Source organism: Cololabis saira, chromosome 18 (genome assembly GCF_033807715.1).
Source record: "Cololabis saira isolate AMF1-May2022 chromosome 18, fColSai1.1, whole genome shotgun sequence".
Taxonomy (NCBI): domain Eukaryota; kingdom Metazoa; phylum Chordata; class Actinopteri; order Beloniformes; family Belonidae; genus Cololabis; species Cololabis saira.
Genome location: NC_084604.1, coordinates 19,528,634 through 19,546,167, shown reverse-complemented (window position 1 = coordinate 19,546,167; position 17,534 = coordinate 19,528,634). Strand labels below are relative to the sequence as shown.

The 17,534-nt window shown below is 42.2% G+C and overlaps 1 protein-coding gene across 1 annotated transcript in view; it reads right to left on the bottom strand.

The window, feature by feature from the left end:
- Window positions 1-16,847, bottom strand: part of fut8b (fucosyltransferase 8b (alpha (1,6) fucosyltransferase)) — a 105,779-nt gene extending 88,932 nt beyond the window's left edge. The window contains exon 1 of the mRNA XM_061746851.1: window positions 16,646-16,847. The gene's annotated coding sequence lies outside the window, so the exon portion shown is untranslated. The remainder of the gene's footprint in view (window positions 1-16,645) is intronic.
- Window positions 16,848-17,534: the final 687 nt, after the last annotated feature.

The following is a 17,534-nucleotide window of genomic DNA, read 5'->3' as shown; positions in this document are numbered from 1 at the left end:
GGCAATCAGCAGCAAAGTTCATTAAGACATATTTTTGAATAAAGTGTCCATCTTTTTCATCTTTTATTTTTAACTAGCACATCATTTAAATAACCTCATTCAAAATGTAAAAGCTGAAAGCAAATAAGATCCATTTAATAATTATGAAGTTCATAATCCGATTAGTTGAGTAATCGTTTCAACAGTCAATGACTAATCGACTATCAGAATAGTCCTTAGTTGCAGCCCTATATATAATATATCCAAAATAATAAAAATCATGATGCAAAAAAAAAAAAAAAAATTTGATAAAGTATTTCAGAAAAATTGGAATCAGCTAAATTGATATTGGCACGTAAATAGGAATCAACCAAGAAAATTACAATCTGTGCATCTTTACTTTAATATGACACCCTGTGTCTTAATGAGACTAACTGTTCAGTATAAATGAATAAAAAAATAATTCATTGTTATTCAGTCCCATCAGGCCAGTACCAGAGACTTTAAACAAGGCCGGTACAGGATCAGCCAGTGGTGGCTGCGCGCATGTGCAATTCATTTGCAGGACGGGGAAGATTGAACATCTCCAGCTCTGACTGACTAGAGCTGGGAGCATCTGCGGTGTGAGCAATAAGTCACCTTGAGAGCGCTTTGGTACGGGGGAGCTGGCCACGGCAGCACCGGCTGCTCGCTGAGAAACGAGTGAAAAGCATAACTGAAAAAGTCAAGCAGATTAGTTTTTAGAGGTTTGGAAACTCACTCAATATAGCGTCAAAGTCACTAAGTCAGCTGCACTGCTGTAGTGCAGGTGGGCTTGCTCCACAAAATAAATCAGATGACATTAAAGCGCCTTTGTCATAGGTTAAGGGGGAAGACAACGACAACTCAATCCTGGGGTCTGAGTGGAGATCGTGATTTTTTTTAAATGATTTATTGTGCAGCCTGAATCTGCAGTACACAGCACTCTCGTTTTAGGTGAACACTTCTGTCCAATCCCAATTCACCCCTTGCCCCCACCACTTAGCCCCTCTGGGGCGCAGGGGTGTCCCACTTCTTTTTGTTATAGAGGGATGGCGAGAGATTTCTCAGAGGCACAGTTCAAACGGCACTGTCAGAGGCTGTGGAGTGAAGTGAAGAGGGAAAAAAAGTAGTTTAAATATTCTAACTAAAAGGATTATGGCAGCTGTTGAAGTGTCTAGTTTGATATAAAGCACACGGGTGATATGACCACCATCGAGGACAAGATGTTGATCCTCAACAAAACCACATCATGTCTCTTTATGTTAAAGCCATTGTTCCTGAAGGCATGCCCCGCTTCATAAGAGTAGTTCTCAGCTTCTACCCCTTAACACATATTCCACAGAAGAAAAACAAAAGAAAGAAGAAGAGTGAGGGCTACAAAAGAAATGTGGGATCATCTCTTTGGCATGTAGTGAGGCTGGGGATTGGACCACAGATATAAAAATCTGACGATGAACACCCTGCCACAGTTGGAGTCATTCAAACTGTTTAAAAAGAAGGTGACTATAACAGACTGAAACCAGTTTGTCTTTAAAAGCATTTTTTTTTTTTTTTTTTTTTTTAAACACAAAAAGGTCATACTTAATCACTTTGATTCCAAAGTAACTGAATTCATTCAGCTGTATTTATAATGTCTGTGTGTGGGCAGGAGCCCACTGAGGCAGAAATAGTCCCAGTAGCCTTTGAGGAAGGAGCATGTGTCCGGCATCCACCACTGTTGTTCTGGGTCACAGATGTCACCTGCTCCAGCAGCCTGCTGCACACCACTTGCCTCCACCACCGCTCACCCACTTGTAAACAGCTCTCCACTGAGGGCGAAAACAAGAGGCCTGCAGTTCTGATGGTTATTAGGCATTCAAAATAGTCCACTGCAGTCACACAGTTAAACCACGAGAAATGCTATCCGGAGCTAGTGGCTATTCAGAGACGGCGTGGTCTTTGAACTGAAAAACAAAAAAAAACAAAAGACAAAACAAACAAACTGTTGGCTGGTGGGTTGGTAGCCTTAAACAGCTAATCAGCCTGGAAAAAAGCTTGGCAAAGGATAACATACTTGGATAATGTCAGCCGCAGGAAGAAGTGTGAAACTGCCATCACTTAAGATAAATGGGACAAAGAAGTGTGTGTTTGTGTCTTCGGAGAGAGTATAAAGCCTCTGCTAATCGTACAAAGGAGCTCCCTAGTAATGGTGGGGTGATCTTTTTGAGAAGGCCTGAAATTCCTTTTGCACGCCTCACCACTTGTTTGCTCGAGAAGCCGAGAATGCTTTACCACAGGAATCCTCCATGGAGATTGCTGATGTGTGCACTGCTATGTCTGTCTCTCCCTCACACATACACACAGTCGATGTGCCCACCCACAAATCACTGACATTTCTTTTTGAAGCGTCTCTAAATTACCACGCATATTAGGGGAGCGCTGCGAAGACCGCTTTTTATTATTCCTCTTAATCTCGTGTGCTTTCGGGGTCAGCGGCTGCCCTCGCTCCTTCCTCTGCCCTTACTCTCCCCTTCACTCCTCCACGTCTGTGCACTGCAGCTCCCCTCTCTCAGCAGAAACAGACGAGTGGTTACACACAGAGTCTCACGGGAGCCCCTCTGCACCATCAGATCAGGAAGGGACAGCAGAGCGCACTAATGCTACACACCGACCTCTCCATTCACTCGCCAACCACCACGCACTTGCTACCAGTTGTGACTCACGTGTCATAATACCAGCCAGTGAGGAAAGTTCCTTCTTGCCACTTCAATGCTGTTATGTTCAACGCTGAAATGTCATGTTGTTAATGATGATCTGGAGGAGTTTCTTCCGCCCCTCCATATGTTTTATATTGCGCTTATATGTCTACTAATTTATGATCTTAAGGATTAAAGAAGCAGTTTTCTTTAAACAAATCGCCTTAGATCATCAAACAGTATCTCAAGATACCCCGATTCCCGATCGTAAGGGTAAGGCATCTGACACTTGTTCCAATTTTCTCAAGATTGACAATCTCAATAAAACATTAACTGCATGCAAATGTAGAAGTAAACATTTGAACAGCTTTTTTCTTCACACGAGAAGTTCAATCACGCTCTGAACTGGACTTTTTGCCTTGTTTTTGAAAACATTTCACATCTTGTATATGAGGCTATTTTGGTTGTGACCGAGTTTTCATGAACCAGGAAAACCCATGAAGTTGAGTCCCATGACCTGATGATTGAGAATTGACAGTATTCCATCACTTTGCTTGCGGGAAAACATGTTGACCTTGGATTACTAACTACTTTTTCCCCTGAGATTTTGCAATGGCCAAGTTTAAGCAGGTCTCCCAATATTAAAAATGACTGTGAAAAGGTCAGAAGGCCAGTTCACACAAGGCCAAAAGGCAGGAGCCTGAGCACAACGTGGAGGCCCGTGCTCCTAATCCGAGTTAAGGCGAGCCCGGCAGGCTATCCAACACAAAGGAGCTCAGTCCAGTGTTAGTGGAATTAAAGCAAAGCCTCCTTTCTGTTGTTATGCTAATCCACAGACAATGATTATCTGCGGGGCAGTGTTGCCACGGTGATAAACATGGCTCAAGAGTGCCTCAATTAGGGCGCCGACTGCCAGAGGGAATCTAAGACCAAATGAGGCAGATGATGCTCCTGTGATTGAGAAAGAGATTGTGAGAAAAGAAGTTTTGTTATTTCAGATTTTGAAGTTGGATCAGCGTTTGAATGAAGGGGTGAGGTTGCAGATGAAGCCTGACCCTCTCCATGAACTTCCCCACTCATTTTGACAAGATGTTCAATAGCGTCTTTGTAATCAGCTCTCAAATTAGTAGGTGTCAGCTATAAATACAGCACTGGCCCTCAATAACATCTTCTCTGCTCATGTGGAATGGCAGTGAACTCGTATGCCTTTCAGGGTTGCGGCTTGCCTCATTGATCCTCTAATGTGACAGCACAGCAGTTCAGGTAGTTTTACTCTTCTTCAAACACCAGGAGTTTCAAGGCAACTTAGAACGGTGGGTTTATCTAAAATAATCCTTCATTTACCCCTCAAATCAAAGTGAGGAGGAAAAGGACGCAGTGGCTGTGTGAAGCGCTTCACTAAAGTTGATGTGCCAACTTCAATTCTATGCAGTTGTCACAGGATCAAAGAAAAGAAGAAAAAAAAAAAGGAGGAAAGGAGAGGCTGTTTTCCGTTTTCTCAAACAACTTGTCACACAGCTATTTTACAGATGCATATTTGAAAACATTGTAGTGTGGCTGGCATCACACAAGCATCTTGTCCCCCTTCATCAAACTAGCTCCAGGAAAATGACAGACAGGAGACATCCCACTGGCTCGGACCAACTCTGTGCTGTCTGTCTAGTCTCTGTCATGCTTTCCTGCTGCTTGTGTGAACAATGTTTCATCATTCTTGGAAATGTGGTCAGTCCCTTGATTTTGAACTCCTTCCTCCTCTCCCCCCCATCCGTCTTACAGCTCCAACGGCATAATAGGTCTTCCACTGCTGTGTCATCACACTGAGTCCCATTAGGGGCTCTTATATCAGACTGGCATGTTTTTATTGCTCTCCCAGACCACAGCTAAAAGCAAGGGCCGTGCCTGCCAAGCTGGCTCTTTAAAGTCCACCCCGCATTGATAGCACTGACAATGAGGAGAAGTCTGGCTTTATTGAAGGTGGCACCACGACAGCGTTTAAAAAAAAAATAAAATAAAAATGAGCGCGAGAGTAGGAGGTGGCACTGTTGATGCAACACTTCTGAGACTATATGTCAGATGCAGATCAACTCCTGCTGGTTTACCAAATGCTTTGCCACAGGTGAATGCCAGGGAAGCTGCTCTCACAAATGCTGGAGGAGAATCAACAAGCTTCCACAGGCAAAAATAGTACGGTAAAATAGTGCTGATTTACCTAACTGGAAGCTAAACATTACAGTATTTATACAGCAGAAGATAAACTGCTCACAACTAAGAGCCAATCAAGCTGACAAAGATCACTTCCAGTCATCAGCCAACTTCTAATATACTGTTTATTAATAAAAACAATTTTCTCAATCTGACAGGAAATCTGTAAATAAAATAGGAACCAGGCCTAACCAGACAGGGTTGAAAGAGGAAGGACAGAAGAGGCTAGAAAAGAAAGTATTAGTGAGGTTGTGTTCTTATTCCTCACCAACGGATAAGAAATAAAATCCACCGCACAAATCCAGTGCACAGCTTGTAAAAATTGTATCGTCCCCACTAAACTATACACTGTATCTGACTGATGCTCCAGAAACAACAGAGACGACATAATCCTTTACTGTGTCAGTAAGTAGGACTATGTAGAAAAAGATTATATCCTGGTGTAGATAAAGGATTTACAGGGTTTCCCACACAATGTTAATATTTGGGCATCCTGCCCAAAAAACTCTGGCAACCCAATTGCATATTTTTATTTATACCGGTACTTTTTTACTTTTCAGTGAAATCTACCACTGTATAGCTGCAGCTCTCTCTCTCTCACACACACTTTTTTCACACAAACATCAGCTTCCCCTTCTTAATGCACATGCACACACCAGATCAATATACAATCATGCCCTGGAGAAATGCTTGTTGGTTTACACTATCACCAAGTAGATTCAGCAGCTTTTTCTTTTTTTTCCCCTCCAGACCCTTTAAGTAACTTTTATTGAATATAGAAAAGGGAGGGGATATCACAAGGGGAAAAAAAAATCCAGCAACCTTTGAACAAACCATAATTACTTTCTGTACACGTTGCTTCTCTCTGCTTCAAGCACAAAGAGGGAATGACGGTAATAACGGGCGTGCTCCGACTAGGTGTGGGAGCCCACTACCTGACTTATTGGGTACAAAAAGAGCAAGGAGCAGCACAACAGCTGAAAGGGACATAAATGCATTCATTGCTCCATATAACAATGCATAAAATGTATACTTTGGAGGGTAAAAGAACAAAGCAGAGCTCAAATTCCCCTCAACATTGTGGCTTCTATTTAAACAAGATCACAAATCCGTTTTTCTCTCTGCAATTATTTATTTTAGGAGTTATGTGGAACTGAAAAAAAAGAAAAAAAAATCCATATCCCTGTTTGATGAAAACCAGAAAGCAGCCAGTGATGCCTGTTTTGTGTAATACATGTAACTTTTTACAAGACATGCACATTACTGAAATTAACTGCCAGTCTGACCTCCAATAACTACAGTGTGTCTTGCACAAGCAGCAAGAATCTTTGACAATCCAGCATCAGGAATAAGATTGCAATATCTATAATGCACTGCTTGCAACAGCAACATGAGCACTATTAAGCCATCTTATAATTCAATCGATAACTCAGACATAAGGAATGAGAGTCTCCTGGCCAATACGGAAGTCCAATAAGATGCAGCCCAAATGTCTTCTGAAAAGAAAGCTCTTAGAAATGTTTCAAGTTACATCTATGATTTTCATATCATATTAAATGTATTCTGCTAAGTCACTGCAATGGCAGCTGATGTAAAAAAAACATGCCAACGTGATGGTGGGTTCCTGTTTCCCAGATCTAGTGGCTCTGCTCCTTCATCTTTGGGAGAGAAAACTGTATATAGGTATACATTAAAAGGCCAACTTCAGCAGTCATTAATCCCTTAAAAAAAAGGATCTGTTTACTCTTAAATTGTACATTTCATAGCTTTTGCTGTGGAGAAAAAAAAAAACATTTCATGGTTTTGAAACGTCTTGAAAATGACAACACCCCTTTTCCCCCTCATTTAGTTAACGGGCATCCCTAAGTAATGTAACCCTGCCACATCTCCTCCTGCGTGTTATTAAAAGGACATATGAACATGGCTTTGCTCCAAGTTACAGTTTTCTGATGAAGGGAGAGGAGTCTCACACAGCTGGGCTTTCTCATAGGCAAGAATACATGTTGACTGACCCCATGGCAAAAGCATGTAGCGCTCAAACACACTGTTCCAGATTTTGTTCCCTAGAAAAAAAGATTGTATAAATATATGAAAAATTTGGGATCCACAATATGACAAAAGTAAACCATATTGGCAACTAACAGTTCATATATTTGATTAAAGATTATATCAAATACAATCTGCAGTTTATGCACCCAGGAAAATAAACACTGTAATAATCAGTGATTTAAAAGAAAAACTCATATTTTAGCAGCTCTGGCCCAGTAACAGCAAGAAGCCCCAGAACGTCAAGTTGTTTGTGTGTGTGTGTGTGTGTGTGTGTGTGTGTGTGTGTGTGTGTGTGTGTGTGTGTACATTTCTTCATATGATGCGTTTCTTTAATAAGTTACATGCAGTCACCGTGGCAGACAATGGATGCTGTTCTTCCCCCGGCACTTCCTGTCATACTGCAGTTAAAAACAGAGACGCACCAACTGGCCAGCTGGTTAATGGAATTGGCCACTTTTGATTACTGAATTCAGCCGAAATTGGCTTATCATTTTTTTCCTTCAGCACATGCATCATATGCAAAACTCAGAATTTTTTTATTTGTTCATTTATTTATTTTGTTAGTTAATGCATCAGTTTAAAATGCTTAAAATATTGTGAAATATAATTGTTGTTTTTTTTTTTTTTTTAATTCTACATGAGTAATCGCATCATGTTAACACAGTTAGAAAGCTTATTATATAAGTTTCCCAATATGAGTATGAAGTGCATTTTAATTAAATACATATTAATGAGTTATAAATTTATAATTAACAAAAAGTAATTTAAACAACGTACAAGGGAAAAAAAACAAACTTGAGGAGTAAAAACCTATTAAAAAAAAAAACATACGAGACATCAAACTTAATCAAAACATGAAAGAGCATCATCCTGCTGAGCAATCTCAATGCCATGAATCTAAAAACAAAGAGGCCAAGAATAAATCCAGTAATGCACACAATCTGCAGCCTCTGCCCTCTCTCCCTTCTTGATTAAGTTAATGCATGCAGTTGATGACTCTGAAAATCGGAATTGGCATGTTAGATTCCCCCCCACAAAAAAAAATAAAAAATTATAATGTAGGAATCTGACTCATTAAAGGAAATTGTTATGAACACATCTTTAGTTAGAAATTAACATTCGCCATTGAACTGGAAAGACCTGAGATTGTAAGAATTATTTGGTTTTATGCGATGCATCAATGCTAAAATTCAATGTCAACTGATTTTCACAGTGAACATATTAATTTATACCAACTAAATGTTGCGGCACTAATGTAGTTTTCTAAAAAAAACACCCCTTATATTTTATGATGCATGGCTTTGTCACATGGAAAAGAATCAAAATCATGATGGAATCAAATCATGTGACGGGAGATGGCTCACAGCGTCGGGGCTTTGCACTACACAAAACACCAGATGTTTTCCAGCTCCAACAGAGCAGTTGAACCAACATTGCGGCCTCTCAATGGAGGTCACAGAGATGAATTTACGCCTTGAGGATCAATACAGTAACAGCAATTTTCCACAAACACTGCTTTCCCCAAAAAGGAAAGCACACTCTCCAGGAAGCCGGTTGGGCATGAGTAACACAAATAGCCCCTTTCCTGTAGCCAAGATAATGTTCACCTTTCATCACATGGTCCCACTTTCTAAGGGCCTGAGGGCTGAATAGTCTCTGGACCTGTGGAAAGGTCACACGCACGCCACTCGATCCGACCTGGTACAGAATCAGATACCTCCGGTTAAATAGAGGACATTCAGCATGTGCGGGTAGAGGTGGAGTGGCTTTTGTCTCGGTGTTGAAAACAGAATAATATCCCAACCTTTTTACCCAAGTGTGGGAAATGCACTCATTCTGTCAGACATGCTTATCACGCTGTTTTCTGTTCCCATGTCGGTGAGTCTTTGTGGCCGTGTGGGGATTCTGTGTTCTGCTTGTGGAATGGATCTTCACGTGCAGCATCTGGCCTTCTGGTCATCGTTTTTACATTTTAGGACTGGAGAAAGAGGGGGCGATGTGGGTGATACGTGTGCTTGTGCTCAAACTGCGCAGCTGTCTGAATTAACACCACTCTCATTTCTCCTAATTTTCCCTCCATCTGCCTCTTCTACCTCATCCAAGCCTTTGTCCAATGCAGCCATAGACGGCACTAGTGTGGGCTGCACTTTCAGGAAGCTCTCACTCTAGAGAGAGCTCTTGGAGACATGAGGAGATTCAGATTCAGCTTAGATGTGTCACTGCCTAAGCCCCCGACAGCACAGCCTGAGACCCAGACAGTACACTTACAGTATCTTGTCAGGCAGCTAAGAATTTTTAGCAGCATCTCTAAATCCCTCCACACTTCCATGTTTGGTCTGATCCTTACCCGAGACATGGACTTTGTGTGCGCAGGGGAGCAAAAAGCTCAATTATGGTCAGTCAGGACCATGGGCCACCGGTTGGTCTGGGCATCTAAAGCTGCAGCCTAGCGGAGCCAAGCTGCACCTTGCAGAATACATCTCACTACTAAGCACCAAAGTCAGTTTATAACTGGCCCGGGAGCTTTTTCCACATTACGGCCGAGAGAAAGAGAGAGATGGAGAGCACTGAGCTTTCCATTGTTGGCACTGAATGGTAGTTTATCTGCATTGTGAATATGAAGTCAATAAGTTCTAAGTGAGGTTAGATAAGGTGGAGGGCAAGTGGTCTCCTGTTGCTGTAGCAACGAAGCATAAGAGAAATGTGACTTCATCTTAAAGCTAACGTTACGAAAGGAGAGGGGTCTCAGCAGATCTTCACACGATCACACAGAAGCACATTTTGCGTCAGCGTCGTGTGAGTTTGAGAAAGTAGGAGATGGAGAGAAAAAGGGCAGTGCACTGGTTAAGGGGCAAAAGGATGTTTTCACTCTTTGGTCTTTTTGCTCTGATGTAAAAACACTTGATGAGTGTGTGAACTTGCAGCATTGTGCCTTTTGTTCAGTTTATTTTCACACAAAGGAAAATAAAAGTGTACCTAAATGAGGCACTTCAAACCAGACCAGAACATCCTCTCTGTGAACTGTGTTCACTCCAATAATTCAATCACAGACTACATCACAAAAACCTGAATGGTGCATTCAAAACAGTCAGAAAATTGAGAGGGACCCTCAACACCCTGAATAGTCACCATCGTCGATATACCGGAAGTGTTGGGACACTCGATTGTTGTGTTTTTTTTGGTCAAAAACAGGATGGAAAAACATCTTTGGCACCAACAACGGCACAAGTTTAACCTCTCACAAAAAGGGGGAAAGATTAGCCACATGTCATATACCGGAAGTGTTGGGACACTTGATTGTTGTGTTTTTTTGGTCAAAAACAGGATGGAAAAACATCTTTGGCACCAACAACGGCACAAGTTTAACCTCTCACAAAAAGGGGGAAAGATTAGCCACACGTCATGAAAAACTGGGCCCATGTTGTTTGGAATTTATGACTGCAGAAAAGTCTAATCATCTGGGTACCATGGAGGCAACTTGGGTGAAGCAGCTAAAGAAGAAAGTTCACCATTTATAATTTTTAGGGAGTCCGCAGTAGCAGTTTTACATTGGGACAGCACTCATTCACACACTGCACATGTAAGAACAGTGTGCTGTGTTGGAGTGTATTCAGAAAGTGTGCCAGTTGGAATCCAGCCATGACGAGATGTTTGTTAATACGTGTTGCGGAAAGTTGGATGTGTACATAGTCATCCAACTAGATTTCTATAATGGACCACACCCCCTTATGACTCCACATTTTGTCTGTGATTCATCTTCACACAACTGTGAGCTGATGTGTGATTTAGTTCAGTCAATTCTTCAGAAACGAAAGTTATCCGATAACCCAACAACGCCATGCTTTGGGTTTTGTTTTGGTTCGTTTTCTTACTCACCAACAGAACTAACCAAAGATTTAACAGCTGATTTGAATCAAGACCACGTCTTTCCAAGGGTCTTGGTCCTGTTGTTTTGGTGCCCACCAGAGTGGGTTTACGATGGTCAAACTGGACTAAATGAGACTAGGAGAACTAGCTCATTTAGCACAATATATTCCACAGTTTTACCCTTCATTGTTCTGGACATTTCTTATTTCTTTGGAAAAAATTTTCATTTATGAAAAGCAAACTTGAGTGTTTGGTTCTTTCCCTTTGAATTACTAAAGTTGTGCGTTTTCATGTAATAGCTCCCTAAATGCTTGATAGGGTCGCTTATATTATTTAAGCAACATTTTTGCCACCTCTGAACACTGCTGCATTGCAAAATGATCATGTTGCACTTTTTGCTGGTATTTTCTATCCTGAAATAACACCATATTGACAGCATACTCCCAAGGCTAGATATCGTGCTTTGTAGAAAAGCACACATGCCACTGCTTCTAAACCTTCTAACTCAAAACAGGAAGTTGCACCAACACATATAGCCTTATTTTGGGGAGTAGCGGGAAATATATCTTAACAATTTTATTGAAAATGTTGGGTTTTACGCTGTAATTGAACATCTAAACAGGTTCAACTTTCCCAGGTGTTTCCCAAACTTAACAGAACAAGCTCCAATGCTGTGACCTAGATCTTGTTACTACACAAATCCAATCGAATGCCTTGTAGCTATCGGTGAAGCTGCTATTGTGCCTCTCCAAGACAAATATTGTTCTCTCCACATAACTTACAATATTTTATGCCAGCTAAAATGAACCCAAACAATCAGCTTTATAATACAAATCTGCCCCCCAAATGTGATCAAATGTCAAAATATGAATTCCTTTTCATTTTAAAAATCAGATCATATAACCTGGCACTACAAAAGGAGAGGAAGAGCAAAATCAAATGATATCACTATAAGTGGTTTGCAGAAATCCTCAAGTAGAAAGAAAGCAACAAAAAGCAATTTGAGGTAAAATTAGGAGAGCCTAAGAACTGTAGCTGAGGTCACAAGGAGTATGCTTCATGTGAAGCAGGTGGTGAAAATCTGATTTTCAAGCCCGAATGAGCACCATGGGACTTTGAAGGTATGATGGGGATTTTGGGGGCTATTTGTATCTCTCGGTGAATCCCCGAGCAATTGCTGATGAGCTAAGAATTCTCCCTGCAGCTCATACCCATGTGAATTCACTTCTCCATGCAGAGAAAGAGCATAAAACTTTCAATCCTCACATTCTATGCATTCACACAAAGGAAGAATAAAGATAACTCATTAAAAAAAAAGAACCAAATTAATGGAAAGTCACACACAGAAGATGATGCACGACAGGGATTCAAGTATCTGCTACTGAAAAGCAGAAAGAGTGGGAAGGAGGGACTCTAAATGCAACATGTGGATGGGTACATGGCTATTTCTGGATATCTCCAATGAGCCAAGAAGAAATGTCATAAGATCCACTTCCCAGCTCTGGCTCTCTTAGCAACAGCTCCACAAGATGCAGTCAAAGGCAAGCACACATAAGTGTGAACACACTTGCAAATTCACATCTTCTCTGATGCCTGTGTGCTCCATGCTGTGCAGCCTCCCTGTAGGCCTAACAGAGCTGGGGAAGCACACTGAAGTGGAGTCCAGGACGGGATCTTAAACTGGTCAACAGAAACAGCGATGAACAGACGCCTTTAGGATTATTCAACAACAAAAAAGCTCAAACGTTATATGATCTAGATCCAGTTCCTGGATCACAAATCCAATCTCATGCCTCATAGCTATTAGTGAAGCTCCTATTATGCCTGTCCAACTGAATTCCTATTCACAACTCCCTTCTTTCACCTCATTTTTACATGTTCTATTGAGCAAGGCAGGTAGTCAGCCAAGAAGACAGTAGAGACACAATAGGACAATGCTTCTGGGGCCTATCTTACAAGAAAATGCTATCTGCTTGGACGAGGCTAGCAGGCACAAGCTGAGCTACAGCACCCTCACGGGCCAGTCCACTATTCTCCATGGAAACCTGCCTCACAGTCTCCCTGTGATTGGCTCGTACAATCACTCGACAGACACTCTGTCTTACAATACAGATAATAATGGCCCTCGGGCAGGATGATAGGAGGAGAGGAGTGATGCAGGAAGGTTATTCCTACAGATTTTACCCTGCATTTTGCATTTGAGAGAGAGAGAGCAAGAGAGATTGCATTTATTTTGACACCTTACAAGTTTTTTCAAAAACCTATAAAAAGGTGAAGTACACAGAAAACTAAAAACGAAGACCAGTCTCATACAGCAACTTCTCCCTGACCATAATCAGGAAGCAGCTAATTTCATTTGTATCTATTATTTTTTTAACCCGTCTTATCTTGGGAAACAAGATCTCTAATATTAAAGGGTAGGTTTTGTTTATCATATTTTAAAGTCTTTCCTTTCATCCTAACTGAAACAACAAAAGGTGAAAGCTTCTTTTCTATTGCCTCTGCACTATTTACAATTCATTGTCTGGAACTGAAATGCCCTGCACGGAGATTAACAAAACCAACAAAACAATGCTTCCAGATGAGCCTTCCTCTTTTGCAAACAATGTTACCAGAGCTCGCTACAAGCATTTCTGTGTCTTACATAGTCTCTTCACATCTGTGCTCTTTGTGCTTGTAGCATGGGGCCCAAACGCTGGGAACATGTCTTCAAAATGTGGTGTTTGTCATCTTCATAGCTGCATTCAGCCCCCCCACCCACCCCAATCCATCTGACATTTTTAGAAAAACAAATATGGATATATCTGGGACAGCAAGAGGGGAAAGGGGATGTATACACAGCACACCGAAGCCAATATCAAGCATTATACACACTGTACACTGAGCCAAAACACTGTGATGCTTGAAATTAGAATGGCTTTTCATGCAAACAGAGGCGCTTGCTGTGCAGTTGACAGGCTGGTATTGCAGACTGAACTGAAATGAAAAACAAATCCAACTGCTATTTAAATAAAACTCCACTCGGCCGTGGCTTGCTGCACTGAAACCATGCAGAAATGGTGCCTGCCACGTGACGAATGCATACATTTGAAATACAGGTTAAACAATTAAATGAGTCACCACCCTCTTTCGCCCGCTGCGCCGCATCCAACGTCTTTGGCAGAGCAACACTAATATGTTTAATGAAATCATTAGTCAAAAATGAAGACAGACAGTGGCGTAAGGAGGGAAGAGAAAGCACGAAGGGCAAAGAGAGAGAGAGAAAGAAGGAAATGAAAGAAAATAGATTAACTGAAGTGAGGAGGGGAGGGTGGAAGGGGGAGGGTCTCCTACATCACAGATGCAATATCATGTGTCTCTGGAGCTGCATGGTAACAAATGCGCAATTCCTGCAAAGCAATCAACTTCACAAGCAGACTCACAACTTGTAGAGTTGGGAATCTCGAAGACAAAAAAAAAAAATCCAATCTGCATGGGTCACTGAGTATTATCATAACTGTGTGATTTAGCCACTTCATCAAAATTACACAGCCTTGAAATAACTGCCCCAGTGTAATTATTTGCACTTGGCTGTTCAGTCCAAAAGTGACAAAAGCCCAGATCAAAGAAAATTGTTGCCCAAGAGTGAGTCCCTTTGCTTTGTGTAAAATAATTGGGCCCCGACTGTTTAAAGCAGTTCAAATTTAAACAGACGTCTATCTGACGTGGCAGAGTCACTGCAACTGGAGTCCAAGACCATGCTCCCCTGCCACGCCAGACTGCTGTCACTGCAATATATACGGCTACTGACTTATTCATGAATGGATTACGGCTACTAACTCAGTCAATCTGCTCTCCCGGTTACCAAGGCACACTTCGTAAGATACCATTAATGATGAATTAGTTGTCCATAGGAGAAGACTTCCACCTGGTCAGCCGCCACCACTTGAATGACAGCAAGATGGATATTGCTGCAGACCAAAGTCTCAGATAATTGTAGCGCTTTACAGTAACCACTTATTGTCAGACTATATACTGTAAACTGAAGAAAGATCACAGTTTCAGGGAGCGGAAATGTCTCGCAATGTCAGCCACAGACAGTGAATGACACGGTAAAAGCTAAAACAATTAAAAGTCACATAACACTTCCATGATAAAGCAAGTCAGTCATGATCCCAACTGAAGTAGGATCTTTAAAACCATGAAAATGCTGCTTCCACCCATGAAGAGTTTCCAGTGTGAGTTGCACATTTGTCACAAGCCATTTTCAGAATCAGAATCTGAATCATGTTTATTTGGCCAAGTCAGGTCAAACAAGACAGGGAATTCGACTTGGTTATTTTCGCTCACTGTACAGTAAATAGACAAATGACAGCTCTTATTAACGTAGATACAATTTTTTTTTTTTTTTTTAAGTGAAAGGTGCAGCAGTATGAGGTTGACACGGTAAAAGCTAAAATATTTAAAAGTCACATAACACTTCCATGCTAAAGCAAGTCATGATCCCAACTGAAGTAGGATCTTTAAAACCATGACAATGCTGCATCCACCCATGAAGAGTTTCCAGTGTGAGTTGCACATTTGTCACAAGCCAATTTCAGAATCATGTTTATTTGGCCAAGACTTTGAATTTGACTCTGTTATTTTCACTCACTGTACAGTAAATAGACAAATGACAGCTCTTATTAACATATATACTTTTTTTTTTTTAAAGTGAAAAGGTGCAGAGAGAGCGATAGAGAGCGAGAGAGAGAGATAGAGAGATAGATAGTTAGATAGATGGAGATATTCATCCCCGAAGGGAAATTCAACTGTCCAGCAGCTCATCAAAACATAAAAAACAACCACTCAGACAATAAAAGCACATTAATATTAAACTAAACATGAAATATAAGGTTAGAAAATAGCATATAAAGTGCAAAATAAAATATAGTCCAGTTGTGGCAGAGGTGAGTGAGTGTGTGTGTGTGTGTGTGTGTGTGTGTGTGTGTGTGTGTGTGTGTGTGTGTGACTGAGTTCAGGAGGAGTTAAACAGTCTGTGGGGACGAAGGATGTCCTGACATCACTATGAAGGTGGATGCGCCTTCATATGTGTGTGTGTGTGTGTGTGTGTGTGTGTGTGTGTGTGTGTGTGTGTGTGTGTGTGTGTGTGTGTGTGTGTGTGTGTGTGTGTAGGGGGTTAAACCTCAGGCCTCACCAGCAGACACACCGCACTCCATCAACACACCTACCACACACACACACTCTCTTGCATGAGGGCTTACCATGTCATTTACTGTGGTAAAGTTTGTGAGTGTATGAGGTTTGGAAGACAGAAGTGCCTCCTTCGTGTCCTGATGAGAGTCTTTAGAGTAACTGATCACACACCAGCCAGCCACACCTCCGCAAACTGAAAACAAACCCCCCCCCCCCAGATAAGACAGCCGCCTCTGGTCCGGGCGGCGGAGGAGAGGATGGAAGCACCAACACACAAACAAGCCCCGTCCAAAAAAATGGCTTTCATTAGGTCATTTTTGTGGGTATTTCTCGGTGCGGGCTCGTATACACAGCTCAGCTAGCAGCTCGGCTATGCCCGCGTCTAGCGGCGGGGACGTGAGGAGGCTGCAGAAGCAGCCGTGCATCCAGCAGCGACCCAGCTCTGCGGGTTCACCCGCACCGGCGACGCAGTCACCAGGCCGGGACGCAGCGGGGAGAGAGAGAGAGCTGGCTGGGTGCTGCGTTTCCGCCACCCCTCCGTTAGGGCTGATTTATGGTTCCGCGTTACACCGACGCAGAGCCTACGCCGTAGGGTACGCGGTCGCCGCGTACCCTACGGCGTAGGATCTGCGTCGGTGTAACGCGGAACCATAAATCAGGCTTTATTCTCCTCTTACCTTCACATGACACTCCGGCTTCCGGAGGCATCCGAGCAGGGCGCTGCGGAGGAGGAGGTCCGACGCAGCGTCCGCCGGGGCTGGTCGCTCCACAAGGCTGAGGAGAGAGAGGTCTGCGGCGGAAACAGGAACTGAGGGAGCCCTGGCTCTCTGAATTACGGCAGGCAGGGCTGCTCTGTGGGGTCCTACTGAATGGCCGGTGTCATCACAAAGCAGAGACTGGGGAAAAAAACACGACTTCCCGTGGAGGTTTTTTCAAAATAAAAGCCCTTGTGATTTTCAACGTGTGCTCAGTTTAAAGGAGCTTGAGGCAATGATAAGAAATGAGACTCATTAGCGCCACGACGACCGTCGGGGTTACTGCAGCCAACAGCCAAGCCGGTGTTGTGCCGGATTCAGCACCCCTGCCGTGAAAAGCACCCCCTCGTCGTACACACAATGACAAAAATTATATTCTCATTCCACACACTCACATGAACACATACTTAGGAGTTTATATTCAATGATAAGTAGACCAAGAAAAAAAACAACACACTGACACTTCAATATATTTATATATACACACTCACACAAACACATACTTAGGAGTTTATTTTATATATATTTACAAATATTATGGAAGACAACACAGTAAGCAGGCTATTAATTAATGACATCAATAACCATTTACCCGATTTTTGTTATCTGTGACTGTGATTGTGGGAAAGTATGACTATTGTGGAATCCATGAGCGCATTTAAACATGAATCATTAACACAAAACTGGACGCTAAACAGTGTGTACGACGAGGGGGTGCTTTTCACGGCAGGGTTGCTGAATCCGGCACAACACCGGCACGGGAGCGCCGTTCAAATCAAGCTCTAAATATGACTTACAATGTTATCTTACC